Here is a 24,578-nt window from a genome sequence, read left to right as displayed (position 1 = left end):
AACATTTTTCATCTGCATAAATGATTTGCTTGTTTAAAATACCAAAGCTTTTCATTATCCAGAATCATTATGCAGGGATTTCTAAACCCATTGAACATAATGATCCAACGCCATCTCCCAATCTTGAAGTCCTTGTATCTGAGGTAGAGGAAGATGATGTTGAAGGGGATTCCTGATGAGATTACCCGCCTTCTTGAGCACAAAGAAGCTCATTCAGCTGTATCATGAGAATCAGCAAAACAGTCAAACTGGGGATCGAAAAAAAAAAAAAAAAAAAAAAAAAAAAGGGTGAAAAAAAAAAAAGATGAAAAAATCAAAAACCAGGAAAATTTTTTCAAAATTTTTCCAAAGGAAAAAAAAAAGAAAAATTATACCCTCAAGTCCCTAGTTGACTGATGCTGAATGGATTCAGAGTCGTTATGACCAACTGAATTTGATTGAAGAGAAGCGATTAACTGCCATGTGTCATGGTCAGTTATATCAACAAAGAATGAAGAAAGCATTCGATAAGAAGGTCAAGCCTCGTGTGTTCCGAGAAGGTGACCTTGTGCTCAAGAAAGTTTTGTCTTTCGCGCCCGATTCCAAGGGCAAGTGGACTCCAAACTACGAGGGTCCATATGTTGTTAAGAGAGCCTTTTCAGGCGGAGCTTTGATACTTACAACAATGGATGGGGAGGATTTCACTCGTCCTGTGAATTCAGATGCAGTTAAGAGATACTTTGCCTAAAAAAAAGTATATGCAAATGAAAAAAGAGAATGAAAAAAAAAACAGAATTGCTCGCTGAGTTGAAAACCCGAAAGGGCGGCTTAGGCAAAAATGAGCGTCTCGGTGGTGAACCCGCAAGGGTAATCCAGGCAAAAATTAGAGACTTGAAAGAAAGAGATATATTTGCATCCCGCCAGATTGAGTACCTCACCCTGGGGCAATCTAGGCAAAAATTAGGGATTTGGCAAGTAACTGCATCCTGACAAGACTTTCTGGTTCATCAGTCGTCATTTCGTCAGAAGATTCTCGATTCGTCGTCAACTGAAGCTTCGGATACATCGAGATTCAAATTGGTAGAGAAAGGATCATTATGTTCAATGTAGCCCTCTTCCAATATATATCACTGATTTCAAATTTGTACAGATCTATGGAGTCTTGCCATTTGCAGACTACCATTCCATCAAATCAATTTGAGCTTTTTATCCATTTATTTGCACTCTTATTTGTTTCAATTCCACAAATGTTTTGCATGTTTTAAATTGATAAAATGTCATTGTTTTAAACAAATCAAATTTTTCAAAATTTGTTGTTTTATACAAAGTGAACATTCACAAGATTGAAAGGATACTCAAGAATATCTCAGTGCTCTCCCGAGGGTGGCATGATTCCCAACAGGTAAGACATTTGTTCATACTCCTGGTTTGGTGGTATCTTTTTTCTTCAGATCTTTGATGGGGTTGTTCCTCAAACAGAGTTGTTGTTGGGGTTGTTCCCCAGTACAGTCGCAAACAGAGTGTTGTTGAAGACTTCTTTCTCCAGCAGCGATCTTCCCCAGCATGGGTATTTTCTTGAGAAGTTTCGGCGGTTGATGGTTTGTCACCCTGGTGCCCCGTCACTTTCTCCAGTGGGTTGTCTGCCCCAGACCTTATTTGTCTCCTCAGCAGTCGTGAGTATAGCCATTGACTGATACTCCCCTCGGAGTCGCGAGTAGAGCTGTCATTAATATCCCCACCAGGGTTACAAGTGGAGTTGTTACCGCTTTTCCCCATGCAGTGTGCCAGCAGGATTTGTCTGTTTCCTCAGCACGTTTGTTTTCTTTCGAAGATTCGGTAAGTCAGTGGTTTGATACCCAGTACTTTACCTTCTCCCCGGCGAAGTCGTCTGTGGAATTGTTGCTATCTCTCCATCAGAGTGCTTACTTCTCTTCAGCAGAGCAGGATTTATTTTCCTACTCGGTGTGTGATTTGGGTCGACATCCCAGTATTTGCAACCATCTTTTCCTCAGCTTAGTCTGCAGGATGTTAGTTGTGGCAGTTTTGCCTGTTGAATACTCTTTCAATCCCCAGTATGGTCGGATGATGGCTCTAGCCTCCAGTGAACGGATTAATTTCCTGACTGTTTGTGATCCCCAATAGAGTGGCTTATATTGCAGAATCTACTCGTTGTGATCAGTTCGCTATATATGTTCTCCCCAAGTGGAGTAGTTCGTTGCAGAATATACTTGTTTGATCTGTCCTCCCTCATTGGCTTGTTCCCCAAGAGAGTAGCCGACAGTTTTTCCCCAGTAGAGTTGCTTGTGCAGTCAGATTCTACTTGGATGATTCACTCTCCCTCAGTGGGTTTTCCCCCAGCGGAGTTATGTGGATTTGCTTCTACAGCAGTTCATGCTTATGCACTTTTTGTTTCTCAGTCAACACTGGGATCCCCCGCAGATATACTTTGGGACTTCTCTTGTTCCCCGACAGATTCGTCTTGGTGGCTGTTATGCCCGTTGTGACTTTCTGTACCCTGATTGGGTTGTTTCCTGATATCTCTGATTCTCTGCTTCTTCAGCAGTACCTGCAGACCTTTGCTTTACAGCATGTAGATCTCCGCAGATTGGCTCTCCAGCTGGTTTTTCCCCTGGAAGTATAATACCGGGCGTTGTTCCTGAACCTGTTGTGTTAGAATTGTCTGTTTTGTCAGCATTCATCAAACATAAATCACGCATATTCATGCATATTCATAAAACATTCAGATATTCATGTTGCATTTCTTGTCATATATCTTTTGTTTGTCGTGTCTCCTGCTATGGTGATATAGATCTCTTTACAGATCTCCCCAAGCAGATGTTGGGTGTTTAAAATCTCTCCATATAGAGTCAACCCCATAAGCAGAAAATGTTGTCTTTCCTTCTGCAGTTCCCCACCGAGATATACCCTCGTGGATGACGGTTTCTTCCGTTTCCTCCCAACACATATATTGGGATGGATTTTCCTATTTGAGTTACATCCTCATTAGGACATGTCTTTATTCAGTCCGTCTTTTCGGATCGTTCCCGAATTGACTATTTGTCAAATGTCTTGTGTTTCCCAGTGGGTTGTTCCCCAGCGGAATGTTTTTGGGCCTCTGCCTACAAACCAGCAGTTGTAAGTCCTATCTTTCCTGGCTTTCTTGACAGAATTTGTGGTTATACACCTTTTATTCTCCAGCCAGAGATTTTGGTTTTCTACCTACTACCCGGTAGTTGTAAATCCTATTTTCCTGCTTTTCAGCAGTTTGTGGTTTGTTATAAACCCTATTTTGGTTTCCCGTGCGGATTTGTGATTTGTTCTATCCCCACGCGGAGTTGTTGGTCTTCTACCCCGTATTCGGTAGATGTAAACCCTAATTTTGTGGTTATCTTCATTCAATGTTTGATGTTGATTTTCCTTTGCTTGTATAAGTTGCTCAGATCAGCACTTATATCCCTAGCAAGTCTTTATGGATAATTGCCGTATGCTAGCAATTTTATCCCCAGTGGGTCTTTTCACCGCATGCTAGTGATTTGTTCCCCGGATCATTGATTATTTACCAATGCATCCCCAGCTAGTCCCTGTCGATAAATTGCCGGATGCTTGCAAATTATCTTCAGCAGATCGCCTTTCATTTACCCTTTTGTTGGTAATGTCTGTTGCTCCTTTTGATTGGTCATCATTATATACCTATTCTGGTATCCCGATGCCTTTCTTTTCGGATTTTTATCCTTAAACAACCCAGTAACCGGTTCAGGATAATCTTCCATGCGAGTATATTATTCACGGTCTGCCGGTAATGAATAATATGTCTCATGCGCTCTTTAGTTGGAATCCTTTGTTGATTTTCCCCAACTGAGCAAGATTCGTATTCTTTGTAGAATCGAATAGCCATCCTTTAACCAGTTTGTGTTTAGGGTGATGAGTGTTTTGGAACACACACCAATTCACGCTTTTTTGTCCATCCTTTAAACAAGTCTGTTGTTCTAGCTTTCTTTCGGATGATGAGTGTCTTGGAACACACACCAATTCACGCGTTTTTGCCCATCCTTTAACCAGTTTGCGTTTTGGATGATGAGTGTTTTGGAACACACACCAATTCACGTTTTTTGACCATCCTTTAAACAAGTCTGCTGTTCTAGCTTTCTTTCGGATGATGAGTGTTTTGGAACACACACCAATTCACGCTTTTTAGCCATCCTTTAACCAGTTTGCGTTTTGGATGATGAGTGTTTTGGAACACACACCAATTCACGTTTTTTTCGGCCATCCTTTAAACAAGTCTGCTGTTCTAGCTTTCTTCAGGGTGATGAGTGTTTTGGAACACACACCAATTCACGCTTTTTTGTCCATCCTTTAAACAAGTCTGCTGTTCTAGCTTTCTTCAGGGTGATGAGTGTTTTGGAACACACACCAATTCACGTTTTTTCAGCCATCCTTTAAACGAGTCTGCTGTTCTAGCTTTCTTTCGGATGATGAGTGTCTTGGAACACACACCAATTCACGTTTTTTGACCATCCTTTAAACAAGTCTGCTGTTCTAGTTTTCTTTCGGATGATGAGTGTCTTGGAACACAAACCAATTCACGATTTCGGATTTTATCCTTAAACAACCCAGTAACCGGTTCAGGATAATTTTCCTTTTGAGTATATTATTCACGGTCCGCCGGTAATGAATAATATGTCTCGTTCACTCTTGGGTCAATTCTTTGTTGCTTTCCCCTCAGAGTAAGATTTGTATTCTTTACAGAATCAAATAGCCATCCTATAAACAAGTTTGCTTTCGCTCTCTTCAGGATGATGAGTGTTTTGGAACACACACCAATTCACGTCTTTGGTCGGTCACCTGTTACATACCTACAACCCGGTATCCTTGGTGTTCCTTCCTGTTTTTGTTACCCTTATACCGATAACATCTCATTTCTTTGTCGCTTCCCTCAGTGGAACTTTTTGTTGCTTCTCCCCAGGAGTCAGCTTGTGTCTCTCCAATGGATTTATTTTCCATTTGGAATTCATTTCCCAGTGTGAGTCCTTCACTCCCCAGTGAGTTCTCCTGTCTGTTTTCTGTTGTTCCTTAATCAGAGTCGTGTTTTGATCACGTTATGTCAGTTTTGTTTTTCCCCAGTTTAGAGTCGTGTATTGTTCACACATTTCTTTTTCTTTTATTATCCCCATAGAGTCTTGTTAGAGTCTCTGTTCCTGGTGAGTGTACTACTCCGATGGATCGTCTTTTCTTCTGTGTGAATCATATTCCCCATAGAATTTGCGTCTTTTGCATACATACATTCGCATCATGAGGTCTCTTAGGGACCAAAATTTGTCTCATTACTGTTATTTAAGTCCATTCTACCGCGTCGAGATGAAGATTTCTAAACTTCACTTCTCCGGCTAGAATGACCTTAAATAGGGGCATCTGTAAGACCCCAATTTTGGGCCCTAAGATCCCTCATGGCCCATATCATTCATATCATGGCCTCAAGGATCAATGCATGCCTTTGCTTTCCTCTTAGTGGATAGATTGCCTTGTGGGTTTGTTTCTTGATCACCAAGCATACTTTGCATTTGTATATCTTTGCTTTTCATATGTTTATCATTCAAAAAAGTACAAAAATATTGTCAGTCTAACCTTGTTGCTTGCAGTTGAAGCAATCATCAGCAATTAGGTCAAAGTCAGTCAATAGTCAGTCAAAGCAATGGATGGTGGCCATTCTTGCAGAATTGGGGCACCATGATCAGTAATCAAGAGCTCATACAACTTATGACATCATTTGAAATCAAGTTCTCAAAGAATTAGGGTTTGGAATTCATCAGAAGTGGTTCAATCAGTTCAAAACCCTAGAAAGTCAAACTTGGTCAACTGTGGATTTAATCAGTGATTTGATGGATAGAATTGATCTGAAGAAGTTCATTCATGCTTGTATAAACCTCATCTATTATGTTCAACCTCATCATGGAAGAAAATCAAGTCAAATCAGAAATTTTCCAGAAATAGCAAGTGGACCTGTAATTTCAACTGCCAAAAATGGAAACTTCTTGATCTTAAACTTACATCATGATACAAGCTCCAAATGAATTTTTGCCCAACATGAAAGTTGAAGATCTTGTCTTCCCATTTTCAAAAAGTCCAAGAACATCAAAATCCCATGTGTGGTTGTCAAGATATGATCAAATCATTTTCACCAATTTTTGAACTTCAACAAGCCATATCTCTCAAACCATAAGGCCAAATTTGGTGGGGTTTTTTCCTACAAACCACATTTTTCATCCTCTTTCCAAAAATATAAATTTCATGACCTAAAACCTTACCATTCAAAATGGCATTTTTGGACCTTTTGCATTTTAATTCAAAGTTTGACCAAACTTTGACTTTTGGCTTCTTTGACTTTTTCTTGATTTTGCCAATTGGGAAATGTGTTAAACCACATTTGTGACTTGTCTCAAGCCTTAAACCATCATCATAGCACCATGTTACTACCATTTTGGACCAAGGTACAAAGTTGGCATTTTTATGCATTTTGGTTCAAAAAGCAAAACCAGTACAGCATTTCACATGTACAACCAAAGCAGCATTTTGCAAGGTCTTTGACAGCCTGTGCCCAACCCAAATTCGTGCAGACAAACACACCTCCACTTCCATTTGCTCATACTTAGCAATTTGCAAATGCATCATTACACACAAAACCAGCTTACCATTTAATTAAGTAAAGTTAAACAGGTCATATAAAGCCTTATTTCTGCACAAATGAACCCTAGTTTTTTGACAGCCACCAAACAGAACAACACATACTCTCCTTTTTGCATTTTGGCCAAAACAAAAACTCTGCAAAAAACCCTTGAAGAAATTCGAGTAACCTTGGTTCCTCCATGGCCCAAACAACATTTTGAAGCTTTTTAGACCTCCTTTCCCCTGCTGTAACAGCTCTTCCAAGCTCTGTTTTGCATCAAGCTCAGCAAGGGTAAATCGAGCTGTGAGATTTTCCAAGTGTTCTTGAGCTTGTCTACACCAAGTATCCTTCATTGCCAAGCACAAGGGTCAGCTGTTTGCACTCCTGTCATCAAAAACATCACTGTTTCACAACTTGCTTCAAAAACAAGTAAGTTTTCGAGTACCTTCTTTCTCCATGCCATGCTATGCATATGAAAGATCTTTGAATGCTGGATTGAATGCAAGTTGAATCACTCAAAATGGTTGTGACATGAAGGAGAAATCTAAGTTTACATTTCTGCATCCAAAAATACTTTCCATCGATTTGCTTGACTGATGTTGTTTTACCACAAACTATGCTTGGATTATGATTAGGTTAGCTTCATTGATGCTATTAGCATGGCTGATTTTAATTTCTGGACATATGAAATTTTTCGAGCTCATAGTGATGAATGTATGTTCCTGTTGCTTAAACTCTTACCATGCTCAGGATCTTCCTTTGATTATGTTTGTTGTGTTTGGTTATGACCATTTGATGTTGCATGATGTAAATACCTGCCATGCTGTATGGGATTTATTGGTTTGATTTTCATTTGTTCATGTCGATTTTGAACCATGAAGGTGGATTGAATGCCTTGCTGTTACATGAACCTACCATGCCCAAAATTCCCTTGGTTATGTGTGTTTTGTTGTTAGTTGATGTACCTGTTAATGCTGTTGATTCCGTTTATGTTTTGGTTGTTCATAATTTTTGGTTGATGTTAATGATGAACATGAGCTGCCATGCTAATTGAACCCTGCTGCTGCTTATTTGATGATGTTTCGATCGATTGCTTGAATGATGTTCCATTGGCCATGCTGTTCATTATGTCTGTCTGAAGTTGCCTGTGTGAATGTTGAACCTTGATGTTGAATGTCTACCCCTGCTGTTGTGTATGAATCATAAACTTGCCTAGAATTCCTCATGCTGGTGTTGTTTTGTTGTTCATGTCATGATGCTGCTTGCTTGATGCTCATTTTTGATTGAGTTCATGATGATGAAATTGATGCTACAAATGCCTTGCTGCTGTTTTACAACTCTTATACTGTTTCCAGAAATCCAACTCATATGTTGATCGCTGTTTGTTATATGAGCATCATGGTTGTGTTGCATTTGTGGTTTCCATGTGGTTGTTTAATTTCGATATGATGATGAACATGGATGATGAATATGAAGATGCTGCTAGAACCTTGCTGTTGTTCAAACCTGCCCTGCTTGAAATTCCATGATGCTGTTGTTTTCAAACTTATGCCATGAAAACTATGTTGTATGCTGTTTGCTTGCTGTTGGTTATGATGATAACATGATGATGATGAGCTTGGTTGATGATCTTGAAGCTGAAACATGAATGCTATGCTGTTTTTTTTGGTCGAATGATGTTGATATTCATGATACCCAGCTGCATAAACCCTTAAGAAACCCTAGTTGCACAGAATTTCAATTGGTGATACTTTGCTGTTGTTTGAACATGTGCTGCCATGATGAAGTTTGCCATGCTGTTTGAAATCCTCGAAATTTCCCAGAAGGAAAATCATATGAATTGTGTTGTTTGCTGTTGTTTGGGTTGCAGTATGAACATTCCCATACCATGTTTTTTTGATTGATTTTCGGTCTGAATTTTGGTTGCTGAATATGATCTTGTTGCTGAATGAATGCTGTTGTATGCTAGTCAAGTTTTTGTGTTGCTGTTGATTGCCATATGCCATGTATGCTGTAAAACCCTAAGGGTTTATGAGAAAAACCAGAATTTGAGCTCATTGGCGCATTACACTGTTCCATTGGCTGAGAGCCAATAGGAACATTTCATTTCCCTCATCAAAACGCTGTAGTTTAATTAAGTGATTTCACTATTTACACAATTGCCATCCGTTGACTTGGTTGACCCCATATTGCTATGCCTTTTGCTCATGCTTGCACCAATTTATCATCCAACTTCCACAATTTATTTCTCCTTCATTTTTCATCAAAAAATTATGAAATTTTTTACACATGTTCACAAATGAGTCTAGAATTTAATTGTGAATTTTAATTAATTTTCCATTGGTTGGTTTTTAATTGACAATTATTTTCTCAACATGTGTGCTCAAATGATACATTGTGCCATTTCAATTGTGAAATTCTCATGTTATATCCAATGAGCTTGAAATTTTTTGTGGTGAAACTAGACATATTGACCTTCATTTCCATATAAAGTTTGTGCATTTATCATTTGTGGATTGAGAGTTATGATTTTCTGAAGTTATGTGTTACATTTGGTGCTATGCCATGATCATGTATTTTCCCAATTTTTGTTCACATGCTTCCCCTTATCCAATTGACCCCAAATTTTGCATGAATCACCTATCACATGTCTAGTTTGTGTATGAATTTTCTTGGAATTAATCTTGCTGTTTTCCATTTGATTGAGAATTTTCTTCCATATTTGGTCATTTGTTGACTTTTTGTGCTATGCCTTGCCAAATCTTTTGTGAAATTCTCAAATCTTATTGTATGATCATGAAAATTCATATGTGATAACTAGACATCTCAAGCTTTGCATTGGTGTTAATCTCATTCATTTCTCTTCTGTTTTCAAATTGATATGATTTTTTGAAGTTGACCCATGCTTGTTGACTTTCACCATGCTTACTTAAACTTGGTTTGACTTCATGATTTTACTTGACTGCCTTCCTCTCATCCAAATGCCATGAAATTTTACATGTATACCATGTTAGATGTTAGGGTTGAGTGTGATTTATTTCATGATTTTTGAAAATGTTTGAGTTGACTTTTGAATGAAGTCTTTGCTGTTGACTTTTGTATGCTTCTCTTGCCATGCTTTGCATCCTTTTGCATATGAAATGACAATGATGCATGATATAATTATGAATCCACTTGAGAATGCTTCTCAAATGTTTGACTTTGGTTTTGGGTTGACTTTCCCTTGCTGCCTTGACTTTTTCTTTCATCTTTGACCCTAGGCTAGTCCTAGTGGTCTTCTGAGCTTATGTTGAGTTCATCTGTTTCAGGTTAAGCACCAATGCCTTGAGGATCATTCTAATGTGCTTGAGTTTGATTGTTTAATGTGCTAACCATTTGTTTTGTAGGTGACTCATATGCTTGAGTCTTTGTGCCTTGCACAATTGGTCCCTCTGTGGTTGACTATTGGTTCATTTCCTTTTGATTTTGACTGTTGAGCTGTTTACTAATTGGTTTGACTTTTTCAGGTACTTTAGTTGCCTAAGTTCTTTGAACTTGCTTGCTTTGCTATTTAGCATTTGCTTTGAGGTATAATTACTTCTTCTTCATGTAGTCTGGAGACCCGGTCTGTTATTTGACCGGGCAAACTGTCTGAAGTCCTCCTTAAGAGGCAATGCCTGTGTGTGTTTAAATTTGTCCTAAGCAGGAAAAGTCCTCATTTAAGGCAATTGGTGGAAGGTAGGGATAAGCAATCTATCCCCCACTATTCAGTGTGTCCTCTCTTTGCTCCCATTACATGGTTGAAGCAATGAGATAAATACCCAAGATCTAATCGAGTCAATAATGTGGAGAGAGTTCCTACTTTCTGAACTCCCACACTTTCTTTGATGCTCTCTCTGATATGAGATTGAAGCAATGAGGCACACCCCTCATTTCCTTTTCATCTGCTTCACCTGAGCCCCTCAATGGCCAGGTTAAGAGCAACCTTTACCTATTACAGTGGACTTTTAAAGTCAAACCCTCTTGTGTGAGCCCCCATTGTTTGGCTATAGAGTGTGCTGTTTGATATTCATTGATTGTTTGATTGCTTCATATGCACTTGCTTGCCTGTATGTTATGCATTTATCATCATCATCAATTGCCATTAGTGCATGATCATACCATTTGTCTGTGTGACTTTTGTTATTGTTGTTTGCCCATTGAGGACAATTGTAAGTCCATTGCTTTGGCATTTGCTCCTGTGATATGGAAGGATAGAGTGTAAGACCTCATTGGTCACTCATATCTTCTGTTTGTTTTTGTATGTGAGGATACAGTTATAAGTCCCTGTAAGTTGGCATCTGTTATCCTGTGATCATAATTTGATCTGTTTAATTTGTATGTGAGGTTGCAGTTATAAGTCCCTGTAAGTTGGCATCTGCTTTCCTGTGATCATAGTTTGATCTGTTTGTTGTATGTGAGGATACAGTTATAAGTCCCTGTAAGTTGGCATCTGCTTTCCTGTGATCATAGTTTGTTTCATCTGGTTGTGTGAGAGGTTGCAATTATAAGTCCCTGCAAGTTGGCATTTGCATTCCTATGATCATATTGTTGCTTTTGTTCTTGTATGTGAGGATCCATTGTAAGTCCCTGTAACGTGGCATTGGATTTCCTAGGACCATACTGTGGAGTTAACCTAAGTCCAGACAGATTGGCAGTTAACTTCCATTTCTCATCTTTGTTTTTCTTTTGAGGAGATTAGTGTAAGTCCATTGAGTGGCATCTGATATCCATTTCTGTTTTAGGAGACTGGTGTAAACCCATCTATTGGTATCCGGTATCCGCTTTTTATTTCTTTGCCTGTGGAGATTAGTGTAAGACCATTGAGTGGCCTCTGATATCCCGTTTTGTTTTAGGAGATTGGTATAAGACCATTGATTGGCATCCGATATCCGCTTTTGCTTGCTTTGTTTGTTTGTTATTATTAATTGCTATTCCAAAGGACACACTTGAATCATCTGCTATATGATTTCAAGAAGTGAACCTTCTAAGAAGTTTTACAATCCATCCTCCATCCATTCATCATTCATTATGTCCTAAACCTTTTCACACTTTATCTTTCAAACTTGACATAAGTGTTGTGCAAACATCTTCATGCTTTTCTAACTAAAAACCTGGACCCAAGTCCTTGACTTTTTTCAAAACTTCATTTCATAATACTTCTGAATCAATCTTAATCATACTTTGACTTCATTTTCATAATCACAATCAATTAACTTCACTCATTCACTTGTTTTGGCTTTGTCCATTAATCTTTTCATGCATTAGCCATAGACTTCAATTATCATTGTGGTTGATGTAAATCTTGCCTATCCTTAGTGAGTCGACAGTAAGACTTCCGTACTTCAAACAGGGCTAACCCCTCTAGTACGTCGAAGCTATCCTCGCATGGTGGATGTTGTTTTTGGTCGAGTGTTCTCCCATTGATAATGAAAAGCCTCAGTGCTTGTGTTTAAAACTGAATCCACCAACTTTTGGAAATCTTTTAGCCGAACTACGGCGTTTTGATCCTTACCTTTGATGGAAGGTACGTAGGCAGCGGGTTCATCCGTTCGAACACAAAAATAAATAACCCAATAACACAAAAATAATTAACTTGTATATTCTTTTCTCATCATCCCAATCATGTTTGCACAATATTTTTTGTCATAACAAATAACAATTTAGCATAACAAGTGTGAAAAGGGCTCCCTAGGAGTACCTAGGACGTAGTGGGTGCCTAACACCTTCCCATTGCGTAATTTACCCCTTACCCAGAATCTCTGATCTTTTTATTAGTTTTCTACGTGTAAAACTTCTTAGGCTTTTGTTCGCTTTTTAGCCAATCCTTTGGATAAATAAAAGTGCGGTGGCGACTCGAAAATTTCAATGTATCTCATAGCTTATGATTTAATCGATAGATCATATAGCGACGAATACACCGCTACAGTAAGCTGGCTGTTGGTACGGCTGTTGATGTTGTTGTTGATATGGTGGCTGATACGATGTTGGAATGACAGCGACAACCTGATGGTAAGGCATAGGAACATACGGATGCACCCTATATCCTCCTCCTCTCATTATGGCATTGGCCTAACCCTATGGATTCTTTGGGAGATTGGGATAGGGTTTCTTCGTCCCACCCGAAGCATTGGCGGTGCAAGGCAGCTTTCCTTTCCTGATCTGGCTCTCGATTCGTTCTCCCACAGAGACAACCTCAGCAAAAGTTGGGAAGTTGGATCCTACCATTTTCTCCATGTATTGAGTATGAAGAGTTCCCATAAACATATCAATCAGTTCCTTTTCGAGGAGAGGAGTTGGACACAAGTTGCAAGCTCTCTCCACCGTTGTGCGTATTCCTTGAATGACTCATTGTTTCATTGAGTCATGTCTTGCAGCTGGGTGCGATTGGGTGCTAGATCAGTATTGTAGTGATAATGCCTAAGAAAGGCTTCAACGATATCTCTCCATGACTGGACTTGTCCCCTCTCTAGTTGCATACACCACTCCAAGGATGCCCCACTGAGGCTATCTTGGAAGTAATGAATTAGGAGTTGATCATTGTTGATATGGGCGGCCATCTTGCGACAGTAGGCTCTGAGGTGAGTTCTAGGGCAGCTGATCCCTTTGTATTTGTCAAAATCTGGGACTTTGAACTTTTGGGGAATCACCAGACTTGGCACCAAGCACATATCCACAACGTCCAAACCGGGGGTAGTGTGAATTTCCAAAGACTTGAATTTCTCTTTCAAAGCATAGAGTCTCTCAACAGCTGGGTCTAGGAGACCTCCAATAACAGGTTTGGCGAGTTATGGCATGAAGAAAGCGTCATACGGATCTTCATCACCCATCATGGATCCATGTCGAGCAGATGTAGCAGAATGCTCATGCGGGTTCACATTGTCCATTGGGACTGGAATCGGGATCGGTCCTCCTCTAGGATGGGCAAGGTTACCATCGAGGTTAGTCACCCCAGGGATGTTAAGTGATGGTGATCCAAACTGAGCAACAACGTTTCTGGCTTCGGCACTAGTCTCAGCATCCTTTTCCTTATGGGCTAGGAGCAACATAGTTTCAAGTAAACGATCCATCTTAGTCTGCATGGAGTCAATTTCCGTCATCATCAAAACTTGGTTTGCCTCAAGATGTTCGAGTGTCATCCCATAGTTGCGGCGTGTCTCGTACCGGTGTCGAGTAGTCAGTGTTACTGGACAAAGGGTAGAATATGGTGTAAGTTTTTGTTCCTGAGAAATGATATGCAAATGCATGAAATTTTGTCATGTGTGTTTTTTTTGCAAAGGAATAAAAAGACTCGAGATCAATCACGTGTCGTGTACATCCAGATAACAGGAGGAAGTATAGGTATCTCTGACTACTCAAATTCCCATGGGTCGGCTCTAAGGCTAATAGGTACCCAGAGTCGTCGATTCTTCTTGAGAGCGTCACTACCGTGACGTAGACTCTTTGGACAATATTACCCTTAAGATAATCTTGTCTAGGTGAGGTCTTCGTATTGTCCCAACAAGGAAGGCTCCATGGGGATTCTACTACACAACTCTCGAGTCCAAGGTTCTAACAAGGTTCTCAGAGTCATAGATCGAGGTTGGAAATATTATTGTAAGGTAATAATACGTCCAAGGGATCTCATCTGATTGGGGTTTTTATATTAACCCAATAAATCTGAAACTTTCTAGGTTAATACTACATAACCACCGGATAGAGTGGGTTAAAAGGTCCCTAGAGTCATTGATCCAACTTGAAACACCATCGCCGTGACGAGGGCTCGTCTAACAATAATATCTCAAGAGAATCTCCTCTAGACGGGGTCATCGTATCGTCCCAACAAGGAAGAATCCTTGTGGGCGTCCACTATACAACCACCAACTAAATCTTATGCTTTTTCTCAGACTCGGTAGAGAGCCTATCTCACAATGTACCAACAATCAGAGAACCCCAATAGTATCATAGGAAATAAACCACAACACAATAATTACAACAGAATAATAACAGAATAAAGATAACAAACACACAAGGTTAACACTAAATACATAAATTGAACTAAGTTAGGTTTCACTCTCTCTTTCTTGGAACTAGTCCCCAGCGGAGTCGCCATCTATCGCACCTTGGAAAATTTGATCCCTCGCGATGGACGCGGAAAAATTTAGTTCGAACAGATTCGCCACCGAACTTTAATTGTATTTTTAGTGAATCAATCATCTAATTGATTATTTAATAATCGAATAGGTCTCATTGTAAGAAAGCCCAAGAGTAAGCTATGTGGGGTTGATGGCGACGCATAAAGGAGATCGACTTACAAGGTTATGGAAGGATGATCTCAACATTGAATTGAGAGATATGAAATTTTAAATGACTTAGTATGACGATTAGATTGATTAAAGGATGACGGTCATTACGAAAATATAACTTAAGTCATGGTTCAAATGAGCTTAGGAATTGCACAAGTGAGTTTAATAAAGCACATTCAAGAATGATATCTCAAACAAATTCTACAAATCGAAATAATGATTGATTTTAAATTAACAAGTAAAGCATTAAAATAAAAGTTGATCAAATAAAAACATCCATAAAAATGAAATAAAGAAATAAATCAACAAACAAGAAATAAAAGGAAATGGGCTGAAAGTGAGAAAAAAACACAAATTTGGGCGCACTACATAACAATAAAGGGGGTTTAATTAGCCAAAAGACTTTGGCCCCAATTCGGAGGCCCTAAACCATAGCCCACGAATTCAGTGGAGCTCCCGGTCAACGGATTGACCACGAAGCAAGATCCAGGACTGTTGGATCTTGTGACCTGACCAGGTCAACATAGATGGACGGATGATGAGCATGCTATGACACGGTAAGGGTATGTGAGTGCCGCACGATATCAACCGGAACGGACCAACCGTCCGGTGACAAGTGTCACCACCGGACTTAACCAACAACCAAGCTTTAAGTTCTTACTCTCATTAGAACAACGCCATTCTTCACAACATATTCTATTTCTTCAGTTTACAAACATAAAAACGCTCTGCGAATTCCAACCATCCCCTCCGGTCGCGACCTGCTGGAGAAGACGGTGGTTGCCGGCCAACGACGGCAGCGCCACCTTCTTCTCCGACGAACCACCGCTCCCAAAACCTAAATTCCAAACACTAACCCCCCTTTACTTTTCCCCTACAATCCAAATCCGGACGCGTTTTCCCTAAAATCCCAACCCAAGCATCTAGATCTACGCACAGTAGATATGAAAACCAAAACATACAAATCGAAACTTCCACCAGTATGCAACGTCAAACACCCTCTACAACAAGAGCTTTTAAAAAAGAGAACGCAACAAGCGGAAACCCTAATTCGAAGAAACAAGTCGAATAGCACAGGGGTCTCTGTCTAAATCACAAGGAGAAGAGGCTAGTACCTCCTGCTTGAGGAAAAGAGTAAAGGCTTACCCAAACGGAGCTAATCCGAGGAGATCTCTTGGTGGAAACAGATAAGTCTTCTCTGCTTTCTCTTTGTTTAAATGTCCTCCTCTCTTTGCTTTCCGAATTTTGTTGTTGTTCTGCTTGATGTTAGGTTTAGCTCTAATTATCTCAGAGTTTTTCATAGACTCTGAGTAATTCGTCCGTTTTTTAGCTTTTTCTTTTGAGGTTTTGGATCTAGTAGCGTCTTTTTCGTAACCACCGGGTTCCAAAAAAAAAGCCTTATTATGTGTATCGTGATCGTTTTTATATTGGGAAAATCTTTTATGATGGTGAGGTTGAGGTCTCTTATTCGGATCAATCTATTTAGAAAGGGAATCCCTGATTTTGTGGGGATCCTCTTGAGTGGTATCGCAACCATCTTTTGAAAAAAATCCATCTTTCGTAGCGTTGCGCTTTGCCAATATTTTGTGGTCCCAAACGTATTTCTTAAATGAATTGAATTTATCTCCTCTTCTTACTAGGACACTGTATCTTAACTCTGAGTTTTTTGATGCTATGGTAGGTCTTCATCATATGAACGCTACCGACTTTAGTTCCTCTCTTGCCTTTGGTTGTTGTAGCTTAGAAATGCTTTCCAATAGGGCTTTTTGTTGGTGTAAGCCCTAGAGGCCAATACTTTTGGTACTTGTATCGAAATATTTATTAATAATAAAAGGCTTTTTCTTTATTACGTTTGTTTAATAAAGTCCCTAGAATAGCTAGTCCGTTTAATGTATTAAGTGTGACTTAATCATGAGAACACATTAAACATAAGGACACTATTCTTAAAGTATCCGTAGTCGAGCTTTATTGTGAAGTGGGATGACATTAAAGCATTAAGACTATTATGTATATAGACTGATGATCACATCTCATTGAACATGGATAAGGAGTTATCAAGTCTTAAACATAGGTATGAATATTAAGAGTAATATTTATACCGGATTGACCTGCTATGAGAATACTATATAGAAAGTTATGCAAAGTGTCATAAGTTATTCTCATGGTGATAATGGTGTATACCACTCTTCGACCTGAAACCACTATGGACCCTAGATGTAGAGTCGAGTGCTTTATTGCTGATCCAACGTTGTCCGTAACTGGATAACCATAAAGACTGTTGATGGGTACTCCACGAAGCATGCTGAGGGACATGAGTGACCTAGATGGAATTTGCCCATCCTGCATAACAGGATAAATGTCTATGGGCCCAATATTGAACTGGACAAGGATGACGCGGTCTATGCCTTGTGTTCAATATAGACATAAGGGTAAAAGGGTAATTATACACATAAGTATTATCACAGAAGGAATTGTCAGATCACTTGACATTTTCGTGTCTTGGGTAGCAGTGATGTGTTGCTAGATACCGCTCACTATTTATTATGTTAAATACATGATTTAATATAATTGCCAATGCTGCGAAAACCTACAGGGTCACACACAAAGGACGGATTGATGAGAGATATAGTAACTAAGGAATACCGTAAGGTACGGTGCCCTTAAGTGAATTATAGAACATCGTAAGGTACGGTGTACTTGAGTAGAATACGAAATATGGTAAGGTACCATGGGATTAAGTGATTTTGGGCATATTATAAGATATGGGCCAAAATACACTTAAGTGGGCTTTTTAGCTTGAAGCCCACACAAGTGGTTCTATAAATAGAACCCTTGTGCAGAAGGATTCATTGCGGTTGCATTATTTTTGTTTCTCTCTCTCTCACTCAAAGCCTTCATTTGTACCAGCTAGCACTGAGATTGAAGGAATCCGTTCGTGTGGACTGAGTAGAGACGTTGTCATCGTTCAACGTTCGTGATCGCTCCGTGAATCTGCATCAAAGGTTTTGATCGTCACAAGAGATCTGCACCAAAGGTTTCAACCGTCACAAGAGGTAAATATTCTATCACTGATCATGACCATCCGTAAGGATCTCTAAAGGAGAAATTTTTTAATTTCCGCTGCGTTTTGGACCGCAATTCTCCTTCAGTGGTATCAGAGCCACTTACGAAACCATGACTCGGATAGCTGTTTATTTTCTGTATTAATATGATTAAAAGACATAATGAATCAATTAATTAAACGGGTAATTAAATTTGGCGTCATAAGTGTACGAGTTGGATGATTGATGTTGACTATGCTTCGGTACCGACATTAGTATGGTGAAGCAGCGATACATCGATTGTCCATAGGTTACGCAATTGAGACCGATCAACTTATATATGATATAAGTAATCCTAATGCAAAGTACGGTATATGTGATATACTGTTTCTGTTTCGTTCATTCAAACACTAAATGGTTGTTTTCCTTTGAGCGATCAATGGTCATTTGCTTCGGAATCCGACATTAGTATGGTGAAGCAATGACCTGTTGATCAATCATGCTGAATCAACAATCAGGTGTGTTTGACGGTCTGAAATTGGCGCATTAGGGTTGGTGACGGCGCAAGGGTTGTGCCGTCAAAAATTTGTGAATTTAGGGCTTTTGGAAGAGGTCTGTAGACTGTTTCAAAGTTCTGTTATTTTGGCCGCGTGAAGCCCGTGACGGTCGTAACAAGCCTGTGACGGTCGTCACATGCTTTGTGACGGTCGTAACAAGCCTGTGACGGTCGTCACATGCTTTGTGACGGTCGTCACACTCACAGATCCAAAATTGCCTGTGACGGTCGTCACACTCACAGAGTCAAAATTTTGGGGTTTCTGTTTTGTGACTACGCAAGGGTTGTGTTGATGCAAAACAATGTCCATTTCAAATGAATGCCATTTCAAATGAACCACCGTCCGCTGATCGGTCAGCGGAACCACCGTCCGCTGACCGGTCAGCGGAACCCCCGGCTAACTCTGCGTAGTGTCATCGGTCGCCGAAATTTAATTTGGTTTAATTAATTAAAGGAATTAAAATTAATAATAATAATAATAATATGTTTATTATTATTGCCTTGTGATGATCAGTTATGGCCTTAGTCTTCCTTTATTTTGTTTTGGGTTTTTAAATACGACCTGCGTGTCGTGCCTCTCCTTTTAATCTCTTAATGTAACTTCTTTTCTCATCTCAATCCCTCGTATGTAAAACGAGTTTCTTTTGTAATGTAATGAAGAAAGAGAAGAAGACAAAGTTATGAAGAAAGAGAAGAAGACAATGTTATGAAGAAAGAGAAGATTTCAATATCAAAGGAGGACAACCTTGAAGATCAAAGGAGGACAACCTTGAAGATCTTGCTTGGAGAAGCTTAGAGGAGAATTCAATCTTAAAGGAGGACAACCTTGAAGATCTTGCTTGGAGAAGCTTAGATCGTTATTAGGTTAGCTTAGGTTCTCTCATTGGCTTGGGAGAACAATTACGCTAGGGGCCATAACTGTTTCATTGTGTATGTATGTTGATGCATGTGTATGTATGTTGATGCATGTGAGAGACGATTTATATGATAAATAAGCCGGTGAGATCAGGACAATTACAATTCCCTCAAATTAAATATTAAGTTTATGCTTTCCAAGTTTTAGCACTCATCAAGACTAGTATCGGATAATGTAGGTTTCGCCTACGCGAGGTGCATGTTCTATATTAGTAAGATGCGATGGGATAATTGTAATATCCAACTGCTAAAACAATGGGTCAAACTTAACTGAATAAATTATAATAAGATTATATATGTTTAGAAGCAAGAGTTGGGAATGATCCATATGATGGATTGGAATAAGGAGTTATTCACCCAACTGAAATTTTCGAGAGTTGTATGAGATACAATTGGAAGGAGTTCCTACCTAAATAACCTAGTTTTATGTAATCCGCCTACGCGGACTTAGAACAAAGTGAAATATGGATCTCGACCCACTAGAAAATCTTCCAACGGGATTTTCCGAATCAAATGATGAGGGTCATTTGTTTTGAGTAAAATAGTGGGAGCATATTTAATTAAAGGCCTAATTAAATATGTTATTGATACTTATATTTTCATTAATTCTTATGTAGATTACCATGACAACAAACACCTCTAACAACATCTTGCGATCAATCCTTGACAAGGAAAAATTGTTTGGGACAAATTTCCTGGATTGGCACCGAAACCTGAGGATTGTCCTCAAACATGATAAAAAGCTGTATGTCTTGGAGACTCCTGTTCCTGAAGAGGAACCTCCTAGTTCTGCACCTAAGGAAGAAAGAGATGCTTATAAGAAGTATGTCAATGATGCCAATGAAACTGCTTGTCTCATGCTAGCTACCATGAACTCAGAATTGCAAAAGCAACATGAGAACATGGCAGCGTTCGATATGATCGAACACTTGAAGATGCTCTATCAAGAGCAAGCAAGGCATGAGAGGTTTGATGTTTCAAAAGCCCTTTTTCAAAGAAAGTTAGCTGAGGGAGCCCCTGTAAGTCCCCATGTGCTCAAGATGATTGGGTATGTGGAAAACCTTGAAAGGTTGGGTTTTCCCCTCGGAAAGGAACTTGCGACTGATTTGATCTTGCAATCGTTGCCAGACAGATTCAGTTAATTTGTCCTAAATGTCAATATGAATGATATGGATAAATCTCTTCCTGAACTGCTAGGCATGTTAAGAACAGTTGATCAGAATCTGAAGACAAAAGGGAATTCCATTCTGATGATCGGAAATGGAAAGAGACAGAACAAAAGGCCCACCAAGCAGGGTGATAAAGGGAAGGGCAAGGAAGTTGCCAAACCCAGACCCACTGTTGCTGCTTTGAAGCCTAGTGGAGGCATAGCAAAGGCAGGCACCTGCTTCCATTGCGGTAAGACCGGACACTGGAAGAGAAACTGCCCAAAGTACCTGGAAGATACGAAGAATGGAGTAGAGACTTCAACTTCAGGTATTTTTGTTATTGAAATAAATTTATCTACTTCTGCATCATGGGTATTAGATACTGGATGCGGTTCTCACATTTGTACAAATGTGCAGGGGCTAAAAAGAAGTAGAGATTTGGCAAAAGGTGAAGTTGACCTACGAGTTGGCAATGGAGCAAAGGTTGCTGCTTTAGCCGTAGGAACTTATGTATTAACTTTACCTAGTGGTTTAATAATTCAGTTAGAGAACTGTTATTATGTACCTGCAATTAGCAGGAATATTATTTCCATTTCTTGTTTGGACAAGTTTGGTTTTTCATTTATAATAAAGAACAATTGTTGCTCAATTTATTTGAATGATATATTCTATGCTACTGCACAAATGAGCAATGGACTGTATGTCCTTGATCTCGAAATGCCTATATATAACATTAATACTAAAAGGATGAAACCTAACGAGTTAAATCCAACTTACCTTTAGCATTGTCGATTAGGCCACATAAATGAGAAACGCATTTCCAAACTCCATAAAGATGGACTCTTGGACTCTTTTGATTATGAATCATAAGAGACATGCAGATCTTGTTTAATTGGAAAGATGACAAAGTCTCCATTCACAGGAAAAGGTGAAAGAGCTAATGATCTTTTGGCCCTCATACATACTGATGTATGTGGACCACTGAACATACCAGCCAGAGGAGGTTTTCAGTACTTCATCACATTCACTGATGATTTCAGTAGATATGGTTATGTGTATTTAATGAAACACAAATCAGAGTCCTTTGAAAAGTTCAAGGAATTCAAGAATGAAGTACAAAACCAACTAGGTAAGAATATTAAAACTCTTCGATCAGATCGAGGTGGTGAGTATTTAAGCCTAGAGTTCGACGACCATCTGAAAGAGTGTGGGATCCTATCCCAACTCACTCCTCCTGGAACACCCCAATGGAATGGTGTATCTGAGAGAAGAAATCGAACCCTGTTAGACATGGTCCGATCCATGATGAGTCACACCGATCTTCCAAACTCCTTTTGGGGACATGCACTATTGACAGCAGCTTACACACTTAACCGTGTTCCATCCAAAAAGGTTGAGAAGACACCATATGAGATATGGAGTGGTAAGAAACCACATATGTCTTACATAAAGATTTGGGGTTGCGAGGTTTATGTGAAACGACAAATTTCAACTAAGCTTGAGCCCAAATATGACAAATGCTTATTTGTGGGGTATCCTAAAGAAACAAGAGGGTATTACTTCTACAATCCTTCTGAGGGCAAAGTGTTTGTCGCTCGAACTGGAGTTTTCCTAGAAAAGGATTTTATTTCCAAAGGAACCAGTGGGAGGAAAGTAGAGCTTGAAGAAATTCAAGAATCACAAAGCATAGATACACCTATGGAGGAATTAGAGCAGGAAACACAAGAAGTTGTGGAAGAGCAACCTGCTCAAGTAGAACAAGACCAGCGTAGGTCAAGCAGGATACGTCAACTACCTGAGAGATATGGATATCTCATAACTGATCAAGGTGATGTATTACTCATGGATCAAGATGAGCCTGTGAACTACCAAGAGGCCATAACTGGTCCCGAGTCTGAGAAGTGGCTAGAAGCCATGAAATCTGAAATGGATTCCATGTACACAAACCAAGTTTGGACCTTGGTAGAGCCTCCTGTAGGAGTTAACCCTATAGGATGCAAGTGGGTCTTCAAAAAGAAGACTGACATGGATGGTAAGGTACATACCTATAAGGAAAGACTGGTTGCAAAAGGATATAAACAAATTCATGGGATTGACTATGATGAAACCTTTTCACCAGTTGCAATGCTTAAATCTGTTCGGATTTTACTTGCTATCGCTGCATATCATGATTATGAAATATGGCAGATGGATGTCAAAACTGCTTTCCTTAATGGAAATCTTCTCGAGGATGTGTACATGACACAGCCTGAAGGATTTGACATACCAGAGGAAGCCCAAAAGATATGTAAGTTATAAAGATCAATCTATGGATTGAAGCAAGCTTCCAGAAGCTGGAATCTTCGTTTTGATGAAACAGTAAAACAATATGGATTCATCAAGAACGAAGATGAGCCTTGTGTCTACAAGAAGGTTAGTGGGAGCATGATCATTTTCCTGGTATTATATGTAGATAACATATTACTCATTGGAAACGATATCCCTACCCTACAACAAGTAAAGTCTTGGTTGGGGAAATGCTTTTCTATGAAGGACCTAGGTGAAGCAGCCTATATATTAGGAATCAGAATCTATAGAGATAGATCACAAAAACTGCTTGGCCTAAGTCAGAGTACATACATAGACAAAGTGTTGAGACGCTTTAGTATGCATGATTCCAAGAAAGGATTCATACCTATGCAACATGGCCTGTGTCTATCAAAAACACAATCCCCTTTAACTAAGGAAGAAAGGGATCGCATGAATAAGATTCCATATGCATCTGCAATAGGATCTATCATGTATGCCATGTTATGTACTCGACCAGATGTCTCGTATGCTTTAAGTGCAACGAGTAGGTACCAATCTGATCCTGGTGATGCTCACTTGGTGGCTGTCAAGAATATCCTTAAGTATTTGAGAAGGACTAAGGACTCATTCTTGATATATGGAGGTCAGGAAGAGTTGGTTGTAATTGGATACACCGATGCTAGCTTCCAGACAGATAAGGATGACTTTAGATCGCAATCTGGTTATGTGTTTTGCTTAAACGGTGGCGCTGTGAGCTGGAAAAGTTCAAAGCAAGATACAGTTGCTGATTCTACAACCGAGGCCGAGTATATTGCTGCCTCAAGTGCAGCAAAGGAAGCTGTTTGGATCAAAAAGTTTGTTAGTGAACTTGACATAGTTCCTAGCATTGTGGATCCCATTGGTCTCTATTGTGATAACAATGGTGCTATCGCACAAGCCAAGGAGCCTAGATCTCACCAACGATCCAAACACATACTTAGGCGTTATCATCTCATTTGAGAGATAATAGATAGGGGAGATGTGAAAATATGCAGAGTACCTACACTTGACAATATTGCTGACCCACTGACAAAGCCTTTTGCACAGTTGAAGCATGATGGCCATACTAGATCTATGGGTATTAAGGGTATGCTTGATTGGCTCTAGTGCTAGTGGGAGATTGTTGGTGTAAGCCCTAGAGGCCAATACTTTTGGTACTTGTATCGAATTATTTATTAATAATAAAAGGCTTTTTCTTTATTACGTTTGTTTAATAAAGTCCCTAGAATAGCTAGTCCGTTTAATGTATTAAGTGTGACTTAATCATGAGAACACATTAAACATAAGGACACTATTCTTAAAGTATCCGTAGTCGAGCTTTATTGAGAAGTGGGATGACATTAAAGCATTAAGACTATTATGTATATAGACTGATGATCACATCTCATGGATCATGGATAAGGAGTTATCAAGTCTTAAACATAGGTATGAATATTAAGAGTAATATTTATACTGGATTGACCTGCTATGAGAATACTATATAGAAAGTTATGCAAAGTGTCATAAGTTATTCTCATGGTGATAATGGTGTATACCACTCTTCGACCTGAAACCACTATGGACCCTAGATGTAGAGTCGAGTGCTTTATTGCTGATCCAACGTTGTCCGTAACTGGATAACCATAAAGACTGTTGATGGGTACT

Source organism: Lathyrus oleraceus, chromosome 6 (genome assembly GCF_024323335.1).
Source record: "Lathyrus oleraceus cultivar Zhongwan6 chromosome 6, CAAS_Psat_ZW6_1.0, whole genome shotgun sequence".
Classification (NCBI taxonomy): Eukaryota; Viridiplantae; Streptophyta; class Magnoliopsida; order Fabales; family Fabaceae; genus Lathyrus; species Lathyrus oleraceus.
The sequence above is the reverse complement of the archived record's forward strand: the minus strand, read 5'-3'. Positions refer to the sequence as shown.